This window comes from Pieris rapae, chromosome 11, assembly GCF_905147795.1.
Source record: "Pieris rapae chromosome 11, ilPieRapa1.1, whole genome shotgun sequence".
Lineage (NCBI taxonomy): Eukaryota > Metazoa > Arthropoda > Insecta > Lepidoptera > Pieridae > Pieris > Pieris rapae.
Window position 1 is genome coordinate 532,984 of NC_059519.1, and position 14,054 is coordinate 547,037.

The window sequence follows — 14,054 nt, forward strand, 5'->3', positions numbered from 1 at the left end:
CGTTAAAAGTATATATTAAATCGTTCGAGTTTTTTTACTTGTTTATTCGTTAAATACGTACATCTTTTCTCCATGTAATACTAGTCCAGATATAAGTAGGTTATTAAAAAACTTGAAAGAAGAAATCAACAATTTGAGATACATTTAAAATTATGGACTTCCATTTTTGCTGAGATTTTATTTAAAATACAAAATTACAAAGAATGGAAAAGCGATCAGTTAACAAGCAATCAACATGGTGTAGTAAACAGCAAATTTACGAGACACATTATACATCTAAAATCATAAAAGAGAAAAATAACTATCTTTGTCCCTAATAGATAATAGTTTATAAATTTGACACGGCGTATCGCCACGTTTGATTTTACTTTTATATGTGTTAAAACGCTTAACCTGTTATTGTTACGATATTTGGCAATTTCAATTATTTATTAACTACACACTAACATATTATTTCAAGAGTGCATCTTGTGAAAATTATGAACAGAAAGGAATGTAATGTATATTATTAATAGCAATATTGAGTTAGATACGCAGAGCTTAATATCCATTGTAAATAAATTTGTATATCACCACAGGACCGTTCTCTGTGGTAAATTGTTTAATATTTTAACTAGAACTGGAGTCAAACTGTAAAGCCAGAGGGCTCGCGAATGCGTTACCGGTCTTTTAAGAATTGGTATGATAACATTTCAATATTACCTAAAAATATTTAACAATTATGTTTTATTCTTATAGAAACGGATATGTGTTTAGAGATAGATGTAGCATCCACATCCTTTTATTATCTTATCAGCACTTTTACATTCACTACGAACTTTTATATTCTTATTACTTTTACGAAATTTCTCGAAAAATTCACAGAAACTGTTTTAATATATTTATTGAAACTGGATGATTTATTTGTTATTGAATAAAGTTACCATAAATATCATTTTAATGAGTTTTAAATCAAATAAAATCTAAATTAATTCTTACAAGTAAGTATATACACTTATTAGTTTTAATTTATTAAATAAAATATTTAAATTTACATGTATTTACTTTTCTTTTGTTTATTATTATTCTTACTCCTAACATGCACATTATAAATAGAAAACACTTAGACTATATTAAAATAATATATGAAACAAAATAAGTTAGTAAAATAATAGGCAAAAAGAAACCTAAAATTTAACATTAAACAAACGATAATTAATACTTAATATTTCAAACTAAATCGTTACTATTAAACAAAGTCAAAGTCTTCCCGCCTCTTAAAATATTTTCTCACGTTTTCTTTGGACGAAAAAAAATCATTAATGTCATAGTTAGATAAAACCCAAAAAATTGTCGAATAATGCAGGTAATTCGTGATCGTACGAGGGACATGGAACAATTGTCTTGTCGCATACGGTGGAAAATTCTGGTGGGAATTCTTAGAGAAATTAACGACATATCTATCCACCCATTAAGAATATCGTGCAAATGTCTTGTGGCCTCCGTCAAAATTCTAATGAGTTTAAATTATTATTTGCAAGAGTCTGCATAACTTTCGAAACATTGATACTGTTTAAATCTAAGGAATTTCACAAAATTTATTCGTATAATTTCTAAAGCTTTCATATAGTATGGAGACCAGATGAAACTTGTGTATTGCGGGATGGTTCTGACATTAAAATATAGGCATTTTTTACAATTTATGTTCTTAAATGACTTGCATGTCCGCTTTGCCTGTTATGGCCATCGACGGCGTGATGGTCTGATAGGCCAATTTTTCATCTAATAATATTCCAAGGCCTTTACTGGTTTTACTTGTTTTATTGGGGTGTTGTCGATTTGGAAATTAATTGTATATTTATGTTTTTACGCGAAAAATTTATGTTATTTCATATCTTTATATTCATTGTAAGTTTATTTCTAGTCTTCTTATATACAGCTTTTATTCTTATGAAAACTAAAAACAGTATTTTGTTGCCTCTCCATCACTGGAGGTTGCCCGTCAGTCTGCCGTGCCAGATACAGCAACTCCGCTGTCGCAACACCCGTCGGCTCCCTAACATTGCAAAGCGTGTTTTTATTTACTACAAATAAGTAAGGGGAAGACCCGTTTTGATTTGGGGACGAAACTCACCAACATTCTTTTGAATTGACTAGTGTAAACCAAAACTCTAACTGCTACCATTGACATTATGCTTATCTTCTAAAAACTCTATTTTTCATTAAAGATTATTTATTATAAAAATAAGATTGTTTTAACTCGGACTAGGCACGCAGATATTGTAGACTTTCTAATTAATATTTAATTACTGAAAACGAGATAATTACGATTTGAATGTTTATCTTTGTGAGTTGTGCACTGTTTAAAGTTATTTTAAACTGATTAAATATTATGGTTGTAAACATTTTAAAATGAACATTAATTTTTTCACACAGTCTTAAAATTTGCCGTTCTATACAAAATTATTTAAATGAATTCGTCATTTGCATATCGTAAGATATAGTTAAAATATTCTTGGGTTTATTCCATGATATATTTATTATATAATAAAAATAAATATAAATTTAAAGAATTAAAATAACTAAAATTTGCAAATTATGGGACAGTAAGTTAATTACGACTGAACTGTTTTTGCTAATAATCTGCTATAAATGCCTTTGCTATAAATACATTAGTGGAAAGAGATATTTGGAAGAACCTGGAGACATTTACCCATGAATGGGTCCCGATCAACAGATATTAGGATAATAATAAATATAATATACTAGCGACCCGCCCCGGCTTCGCACGTTCACAGATTTTCTGTAGTGTATTTTCTGTAGTGTATTTTCGCACGGGTGCAATGCATCAGCAAAAGAAGAAAATACACTACAGAAAATCTGTGAACGTTGTATATAAAAATGTGGGTTATCCATAAGAGATAGACATATACCATCACGGACTTTTCTGTAGACCTTTTCAATGTGTACAATACTTAGTACATTATTTTGATAAAACTCGTAGGGTTCAGCCTGCGTTTGCAATGTAAGCGGAAAAAATGTAATTATTTACGACATCACATTAGAAACCTCAAAAATAACAGTACTTCTCCACTATTTAATGGATGTTATTATAAATATAAACCTTCCTCTTGAATCACTCTATCTATTAAAAAAACCGCATCAAAATCCGTTGCGTAGTTTCAAAGATTTAAGCATACAAAGGGACATAGGGACAGAAAAAGCGACTTTGTTTTATAATATGTAGTGATAACAAATCTAGGCTGTTATTATACTTGCATATTGATTGAAAATAAAACGGGCTTTTATAGTGTTGGCTTGTGTTACTTGGGAATGCTAATTTGATTCCAATAAGAGACATTTAAAATTAATAATATCTAGTGAATCTCTTTGTGTGAATATATTAACGTTATAATTTTACGCGATGTTCGATATATACGTTTATTTTGGAACATAAGATCATCATAGTATCACTTATTCCACGTCATTAAATTCGAACCTGTTGGCATCCCTACTCATCGGCATAGAAAACAGAGAGTGTAGGCCGAAGGAAAAAGCCGGTGTAAAAAACTCTCGGTACTCTTTAAAAAAAAAGCAAATCTTCAAACAATTCTACAATATTTCGATAGTAACAATGCTATCCAAATCTCACCTACTACGGAGTATACATCTACGGAGTTATTTTTAACATTCAACTTCCTAAATTTCATAAGATTTTTTTATTGCGCATCATAACGTTTGTAAACTCGCGGAAGTCGAATGCATAACGCTGCGTTTCCTGACCTCGTTCTTCGACCGAAATCTCTGCTCATACAGGCACGTTCAACACTTCTGGTTTCATAATAATCTCGTTTGTGAAATTGCCAATTAATACCTCCTAAAGTTGAAAAGAAAGTATCTTGGGGCAAAATACTGTGTACTCTGCCCTTTTAACACTCAACTGGAATGTAAACTAATTGTAGGGTTTTACGTATTAGATCACGTAAATCAGTCAAATTTAACACCATAGTAAACGCTTCTTAATAAGCTTATTAGGGAGCCACCGTACAAGTAAGAATGTCTTGTTAGAACATAGTTCAGTGATTATTCTTGGTTTAAAGAGCAATGGCTTCATACTTAATTTAGAAACGGCTTATAAACGAAATTACACACAACCAAAGTGATACAAAAATTCAATATTTTAAACTTTTATATCACACATGCGCTTGGTACGTTATAGTCTAAAATTAACGCCAATACTATAAACAGAAACCTTTAAGGTCTCATGATCATTTGCCAATCTAATAGGTGGTCAGATTTTTCAGATCAGCCTTCTCTCTACTGTTGTTCTAAAAGTTGAAGTGCGTCAGGGCACTTCAACTTTTTGGGTCTAAGGCAAGACGGTTTCTTCGTGATGTTTTCCTTCGCCATTCGGGTGAACGTTTAAATGCGCACATAGAAATTCTATTGGTGCACAGCCGGATATCGAACTATATTAGGGATGAGACTCGCACGCTCAAGCCACTTGTCCATCACGGTTTGCCACTATTATACTTACAAAAACTTTTCTCGCTATACACGACTCAAAATAACTAGTACCAAAATAAATTTAATAATGTAATATATCGCGTTTATATTTGTTGGTAAAGGCCATTTGCTACAAATATCACGCGCAGAATTTAAAGGAATAATAAGGAAATTGCATTGCAACTAAACTATTCTCTACAAGTACATTTTTATTATGTTTGCAAGCGTAACGTTTGCCGTCTTGAGTTTTACGACGTTCCTCTCAAGCGCAACAGACAAGGTGTCCTTCTAGTAGCATTTTATTGCTCTAAATATTTGTAAACTAAGTCAGATTCCTGGCAATGTGCCAACATTGTTACAGAAACTACAATAGCTAACGATTCTAAAGACTAGATTTCGGAACTAAATTAGTCGTACTAGGTGATTCACAAAGAAATATTTAATATTGTCTATATAATATTACATGTTGTATGACATAATATACAGTATTGTTGGATGTTCCGTGTGGAAGACATTATGTAATAAGTTAATGTTTTTGACTGAAGCTGCTTGAATCTGTCTCTATAATTACTGCTCTAGAAAAGAAACGGGATAGGTAGGTGAATCGATTGTAAGAATACTTAATAATACTTTCTTTCCTAATTTTAATTCTCCTTTTAGCTTCTTCATCTGGTAGGGTAGGCATTATCTAGCAAATAATATCATCTTCCAGAACATTTCTTTCAACATTCCTATGTGCCTCAGGGAACTACAGTAATCGTATATACATCTACGTAAAATCAGAACCGAATGCGGTAGCTTTGATGCAACGTAAACAGCGTCTTAATATATTTTTAATTTTTATTCTATGTAAGTGACATGTTTAATGAGAATAAACTTTAACTTTGAAACATTAACTTAATAACTAAGCCACATTTGTTCCTTCCAACATTAATCAACATTTACAAAATATACACACTTGACTTTATATATATTTATATATATATATTAATAAATATGTTTCTTTCCAGGAACCTCTTGTAGATGATAGGCCACCTCCAAAGGCTTCATTTCTCTCTATCTTGATCATGCTTATCCAATATTCTCTTTTTTCATCCCGATGGCCTTTCCATCTTATTACCCGTTTGTCCATCTGCCATTGTTCATGCAAGCGGTGTGGCCTGTCCATTTCCAAACCAGGTTTTAAGAGTAAAACCATCGAGTTTAGTAATATTATTTACGGAGTCTCTACTCCGAAAATAATATTATTCACTAAGGTTTTTCATCTCTTGTAATCGTTATCACGCAACTACCTCCATATTATATCATATGTAAACGCCTATATTCAAGATCTCAGGATAATCGGCTACGCTTCGTTGACTACCAACGCCATTTCCATTTAAAATGTTGTATTTTATTGGGCCTCTATTACATTACATTTGAATTTGATTAATAAATAATATAACATAACACTGACTTTGCAGTTAAATAAGTATTTTTAACCGACTTCAAAAATACTATTAGAGGATGTTATACCAGGTATATATTTTTTGCTAAGAAATATAGAATGCTTTTGCCCACGCATTCGCTCGTGAAACGGGAAAACTAGAATATTGCAATGAAACACGTGCCAATGAGGAATGATACAGTTTTCTATTAGTGAAAGTATCAATGAAAATCAAAATGTAGAATGACTTCTTATATTGTAATGATATATGTGTACCGATTGGGTTTTGAAAAGATGCAAAGACAGTTTTCAGTTATTAAATTGAATCTATATATTCAATTCTTTCGTAATTAAACATAAAATAATTATACTACACATATACAAAAATGATAGACTGCACTCTGTGTAGACTGTAGGTATTCTGTGATGGTGTGAAAGCGAAGGTATGTATGTGGGGTGTGCTCATATTGCACATTATTTAGCGCTATGAATCAAAAATCATCTAATCTACTAATTTATGATTAGGTGTTATACTAAAACTTGTATATGTAAGACTTAAGCGCCACTCAACCCTGAGTACTTTTGAATCACGGCTGTGCACCAATGGACTTTTTTCAACGTGCGCAATCAATTGTACGAAGAAATCTTCGTGATGAAACTGGCGTTAACAAATTTACAGCGTGTGATCAGGCATCGCAGTAGTATCTAAATAGGTGATCACTCTACAATGGCCACCTTTTATAATTAATTCATGGCATAATAAAAGTACTAGCAGCTAATCGATAAACTGTACATTCATTCGTTATTGATTAGTATTTTTTTTCATTAAAGTATATTACGTAAAAATCATGTAGAAATCATCAATCACTAAATTAATTTCTCAAATCTAAATGGTCATATTTGATCATTATTGTGTATACGAAGGAAAGTTTATTAAAAACCAAAGCGTAAATATGTACTTACTTTTTAGAATGCAAGAGATTTACATAAGCAACTCCTTCAGTACACAGTTAGAAATCAGATTTCATAATTTTACCACTTTTCATTGCGATACCAACGGAACACACGAGATCCTGTCGCTTTCGCTTCACAAACACAATTCCTTCACTTAGCACTGTATTCTGGAGAATATTACGATGTTGTTAATCGCGTTAGCCGCGTGGCAGCAACAAGACTGCTTGTGGCCGACGGACCGAGACATCGAATGGAAGTCGGACGATGCCTGAGTCACATTGACGCCCTAGAAAAGACCACTCGCGTGCATTTTCGTAATACTGGTTCCGCAAACATCGCAATGAAAGATTTGGTACCTAAATGTATAAGTATATCTTGATTGTGGACTTTCCTTGGAGAAACGGTCGGATGATTAACGAAATATGTATGCTTTTTGTAAAGAAATAATCAAAAGCCGCACGGGGATTCAGATATTTCCCGGATATGCCATTGGCTGAAGACAGGTCATATACAAGTCGCTGCGTTGCGTGAAGTATTCGCTTAAGTGCTTTCGATAATTGATATTTACTGACATGTTGCGGTACTTACTGAGTACGGGTACGGGAGTACTTTGTTACTGACAATAGCGATAGCGATTTCAATTTGGAAACTAACATTGAAGTTTGGATTGCGACGGCTAAAAGCAGAATTATTTTTTACACGCCATTTTATAGCCCAATGACATTTATTGTATTTAGCCCATGTCTGTACGTCGTAGTCAACCTGGAAAGATGTGAAGTGGACAATCTGTTTCCAACGGTTTCTAACCAGCGTCTCTCTCATATATTTTATCCAACAGGAGTCAAACGGGCTGGATGCTCACCTGATGTTAAGTGACAATCACATTGCCAGGAGGTTCGCAAGTGTGTTGCTGGTCTTTTAAAAATATAAGGCTCTTTCTTTGAAGGACCCCAACTCGATAGCGTGTCCCAGGTTTTCTAATGCAATTACGATATAGAACTTAATTTAAAGTTAAAAGCTAAGGTAATCGTTTATTTTTTACAAACTATTATATTTAACCATGGAAATAAATTTCACAAATGATGCTAATTCTTTCCCTTTGAAGGAAGCAATTTGTGGTACAAAAATCAAGTAAACACCAAATGATTTTTATTTAAATAGCTCATAAAATGAACAATATTTAATAAATTCGCTAGAAACAGGTCTCAGCCAAATTAATGTGCTATAATTTTTGGGCTCCATAAAACTAGCCATGATTGAATAGAAACGAAGTTTGGAAAAAGATGGGGATGACTCTGTTTTTTTTTATTGAAAATTTTATATTGTGTGTCGTTTTAGAAATTATATTGGAGGACCTATTACCTTTTTATTGTTTTTAATTCAAACATCACATACCTAGACAATATCTTTTTTTAATTATTGTCAGTTCACATAACGGAATCTTTCTATTCCGTGTGTTGGTTTGTTTTTTTTCTATGAATCTAATGTGCTGTCAATATAAATAGATACCGCATTGGTGGAGTCTGTATAGTAACTTATTTTGATATATAAATAGTAGTAAATGTAAATTTAGTACAGTATAATATAGTAAATGTAAATTTTAATGTACATTATATACTTGATTTAACACCGCGTTGGAGACTTTACATACATCACTAAGCTCATCTCTATAATATATTATGTATTTGACTGTGCTAGGTTAGGTTATAATTTTCCGCATTAGGGCAGGAATTCAGTACATTATTGTAGAAACCGGTTATAATAGATATATTCGTTTTGTTGCCGGATTTCGAGGTTTTATCGGTAAATCACATAAATTACCCGCTTAATATTTGTAATAAATATTAGGAAAATCAAATTAATGTATACAAAATATTCTATAAACGATTGTAAATGAGTAAGTATGGAATTTCTTGCCCATTCTCTATATGAAACTACCTTTTGAAAGGGGTATTAAGTCATTTTTTTTTTATATTTTTACTTGTAATTTTGACTTTAAAGGTGTATTTTTATTAGGCTTTATGCAAATGAATGATTTGACTTTGACTTATTAAAGTAAATAAATTTAAAGTGTGCAATAAAAATAGCAATATTATTACAGAAATCAACTTAAAATGTAGGTTACTAAAAGCTAAAATATTTATGGAAACTATCAGTTTGCATGAGATTAAAGAAATTTGTCTATCGCGTATAGAATGTGGTTGAATCTTAAAATGATTTGAGATCCAATAAATCCCTTACTAGACCGGGTAGCCCTTTAAAATTTTCCTAAATACTGAATTTAATTTCAATAAAAACGGTTTCAAGACTTCATAAATTTATTCTGAAAAACTTTTTCTAATTTTATAAAATATTGAGGGAAGCTCATATGCAGTGATAAAAATAACGAGAGACACGCCGGCTGCGCTGAACCAGCTACCAACTTAGCAAATTTAATTATCACTTGCAGGGTAGCAGTGATGCGACATAAAGAATACGACGTACAATTGGGATTTGAATAGAAAATGATATCAAATTGTTTGACTCTTTCCTAATTTACAGACGGAATGCGGATTACTCAACATTTCCTTCGGAGCCGAGACCTTGCTTAGAAATCTAACAAGTCTAACGTATGTAAACATTAATTAATTCTGAAGGTGCCACGTAGTGATACATATTTCATCACAATGCATAATATGCAGACTCAAAAACAATTTTGATCGTTTTTATAATCCAATCGATCGACCCAAAATTTTGTCTAAAAAGATATTTATTATAATTTGAAAGAATACATTATGTTTATCGTAGCCATAGCCCAGGTAGACAATCAGCTATTGTTCGCTGCTTCTTCGATGGCTAGTGTTTTTGTAGTTACAATAAACTAACATTTTTAACAGGACATTAATAATTATAACAATATACTCGTATAATCTCGAAACATTTAATACAATCTTAAACTATATACCAATTATAAATGATTAAATAGAAATTTATAATAAACTAGCAGACTCGGCCAAGCGTTGCTGTGGCTAGGGTTTTTGTTATATTACATAGTAGTAAACTATTCCAGGGAAACGGTAGGAGAGCTTAATATGTGAAACGTTGGTACTTTTAACACAGCGCCATCTGTTAAAATTGTATCAAATAATTTGCAATAAAATAAAATTGCGACTATAATTAAAGATCTAAGCTTTCCTATATCTTAAGTTGGACCAGGTTGCTCACGGTGTGCCAATTTAATTTAAATTGGTTAAGTAGTTTAGGAGTCCATCGCGGACAAACACCGTGACGAGATTTATATATTATAAAGATTTCAATAAGCCTCTGGTGTGGTGTACCTTTAAAACTAATAGCTTTTCTTAGCTGTTTTGCGATACTTATTCGTTGAGCGAAGAAAGCACCAGATTTAGGGTCACCAGTACTATCGAGCAGGTGCCAATTTAAATCTTTAAATAGCGCCTGTGCACTTGAACCCTCAAATCAAAATATAATAATGATATAAGATAGATCAATTACTTTTCAAATTCAATTCTCATTTCTTTAATATTCTAAGTTATATTTATATTTTCAATTTTTAACCTAGTTTGACGATAATCATACTTTTATCTCGCGTTAACATATTTTCGCAGTGTATTAGAATTTTGCCTTAAAAGATTTGACATCATTTCACGTGAATTGCGAATTGCGGCTGTATTGTATACAAGATAATAAATAGTGATATTCATACGGAATTGCTTGCTGCATCCACTAAAACTTACAGTTAACTGTTGATTAGAAACAAATATCCCTTTTACACGCCTGTCTCACGTTTGTGATCATCGTTTAATAGGCCTTGTAACAGATTGTGTCGGATTTACAATAAAACTGTGATGAACAATTCAGTGGACATTTTCGACAACTCCATGGAAACCTTTCGCTGAGTCATTTACTATCATTATTATAAATTGCTTTATTTACAGTGAAGAAGTTGCATGGATCTGGTTTAAATCTGTATCTGGTGGTTTTCTTAAGTTCTCATGTCATTTTCACACATGTATATCCTTTCTATAACATATCTTCAAAAGTATCTGATTGTCCTAATTTTAATAGGTTTTATAAATGGCAGTAAAATTTATCTTTCTGATGACAGGATTAAACATACATGGATTACTAATCTAACTACTAAATAATAAATGAATACTAATGCCACTTCAGAGCTTGTAGAAAAAAACGTCTTCAGTGATTTATATAAAAAAATTAAGGCAACAAGTAAAGATATTATAAAAAATGTTGGCTTGAGCCTTTTAACCCTGAATCACGGATGTGCAGTGCCGGATTTTTCTTTCTATCTACGCAATTAACACTCGCTTGTGACTCGCTTTGAGTAGTATAAAATAATATCAAACAAATAAATAAATTTGAGGCCAAGGATGGTAGCGCCAATGTTTTATCATCACATCTCTAATTTGCGATGTGAGAAATTAGGGATGGCTCACACTCTTTTTTTGCTTCTCTATTAATATGTTTTAAGTGTACGTAAAGGCATGTTACGTTATTTATTTTACATTACGTTACATAATATATTGTTGATGTTTTTTATCCAACGTTAACTTTGAATGACAAGATGAGTAAATCAAAGCTTGGTCACGATGCTATTTACATAATGAGGTGTTAATAATAACTAGGTTAACATGAAAATTACAAGGGATCACCTTGACCTCTTTCATAAATATAGTCACCACTGGCAAATAAAGATTTCTTAGTAGTAAACAAGCGTTTTGTTCGATAAGTAAATAGGTATGTTATACGTTCATAAAGATGTAGTTGTTAAGACTGACAGTTATTTTATGACTTTGCCCTGGCATATAACCTGACAGAAATGATCAGTACAATTATAGATAAAGATAGCCAAACATTCTTTAACCTTCTGCTGACCTTACATTCAGAGAACTACTAAGTATCCATCCACCCTCCTTAGGGTTCGTTAAATAATTGTGGGGTCCGACTGTGAACTACGCGCCCTTTACGGCGCTGTAACACTGTGACAAACAGTATTTTTAAGTCACCAGTGAGAGTTAAATTAAATAAAAGACTAATATATACGTAGACTACGTGTTAGCTAAAAGCTTATGTTAGAGGTCAGTAGAATTAATATTAAAAAAAAATGTGATGCAATTTCCCACGTCGTTGATAAATTAGTTTTAAATTTTTGTCCAAAATACAAAAGTGTCTTTTCTTTAATATTAATAATAATATTTTCAAAGCTAGACAGTCACTTAAGTTTTTTGTATATCTTATTGCGTTGTATGCTTTTGAAAAACTTGTTAGCTGTAATCTAAAAAAAACACATTTTATTTGAACTTACCATTTACCCGTGTTCGTGAATCCTTTCCTTATTTATATTTAATGTATTATTTTAAATATCTAAGTAACCTAAAATCTTTCTGCGCATAATCGTAATGAAAAAGTATATTATTTGCAATAAAAAAATCAAGGTTTTGCTTTTTACAAGAAGAATTACTTAGAACATTAGTCATTTAAGCGACAATTTATTATAGTCAACATCTTGAAATTACCATGACCTTACGCTTTGACGTCATAGGGATTTACGCAGGCTGTATACAGCCTTCTGTGGACCCACAACTCAAGATTACATTCAACGGCTTGGAATAATTCTGAATGTAGTTGGGTTTAGTATAATGGAGACTTTCCACTCGCGTCTCTTGATTTTTATTTCTTGTTTTGAATATATTGCCATCGGAGATCATTGACTTATGTTAACTGTTTATTTTAATTTAGACAAACATATAACATGTATTACTAACAAAACACACAAAATAACAATAATCAAGATAAATTTGCTTTATATGGCGGTTTAGGTTACGCTCATTTTTTAAAAGCACACAATTGTAGTTTCTTCCACCAATACTGGTCATTTTTAGTGTGTCCTTGAACTTAGCTGTGAATATACCAGCGTAGCTTTGGATAACCGAAGTTCTGGTACGATACACATTTGAGTACATAAAAAAATCTGAAAAAGAGTCAGATTGACTTCTTTATACAACTAAACAGATAATTTCGCTAGTATCCTACTAATGATAATTAAGTCTTATTTACTCACTGAAAACCTTACAAAATATACTTACTATTAAAATAAATAAATTATGTATATTCTTTTTAGGGACCTCTTAGTATAGGCCTCCAACTGGCTCCATCTCTCTTACTCGTACCTTAAGCATTTTTCTCCCAATCTTCTCCAGCAACTTATTTCAGCTCGTTAGCCCACCGTGCGAGAGGGCGACCTCTCTTTCTTTTTTCTGTTGGCCCTTTCCACTTTGTGGATCCGCCATTATTCTTGCAAGCTGTGTGGCTGGGCCATTTGCACTTAAGTTTTTTAAAATGGGATAGTGCGTAAATAACTTTTGTTTCGTTTAGTATTGTCTTTTACTTTTTTGTTTCGTTTGTTATTTCGTTTAGTTTCAAATTGAGTACACTACGTTCCATTCTTTGTTGACAAGTTGTTATTATTCTGTTTGTGTTAGAGTCACATATCCATGATTTACTACCGTAAAGAAGGCAATATACAATGTATAAAGTTTCCTACTGTTTACATACAAACTATTTATTTGCATAAAAGATTATTCAAACTGTAAATGCGACAATCACTAAATATACCGTTTATACAATTTACCTAATATTTCAATAACAACGTATAATTGCCTCGTCAAGAATTTGATTTGTGAATAAAGGAAAAACGTCTGAAAATTCATGACGATTGTTGAATCACGAAGAGTCGCAAAGGACGCAAAGAGACCGATATATTGCGGTATGCCCTTGCCCTTTGCGATCGTTTAGATAAACGTCTGTGGCTATCTCACAGAATCATGCGATTCCTAATTGTAGTCCACATCTCACATCAAACGTTTAAAATTTATTTAAATAAGATCTTTTAAATGTTTTTGTTTACTTTAAAAATTAAATATATGAAGTTTCTTGGTAACTCGTTCTGAAATTACTCAGCGATTTGAATAACAAGAAAACTTTATTTTTAACAGTTCCATCTTAATGAAGAATCCTAGAATAAACTAATTTTAGTATATAGTTTGCACATGTGGTTAAGTTACTCCCAAACCCTACCATCATCCGAGCTGGGGTTCGTACCACGCCGGAATAGAAGAACTTATACAAAGTAAGTCCATATGAATATTGGATAATCATAAAAACTACACGA

The 14,054-nt window shown here is 32.0% G+C and overlaps 1 protein-coding gene across 1 annotated transcript in view; it reads right to left on the reverse strand.

Moving 5' to 3' along the window:
* The window catches only part of LOC110991584 (diacylglycerol lipase-beta), a 62,353-nt gene extending 55,251 nt beyond the window's left edge, over window positions 1-7,102 (reverse strand). The window contains exon 1 of the mRNA XM_045630020.1: window positions 6,875-7,102. The gene's annotated coding sequence lies outside the window, so the exon portion shown is untranslated. The remainder of the gene's footprint in view (window positions 1-6,874) is intronic.
* Window positions 7,103-14,054: the final 6,952 nt, after the last annotated feature.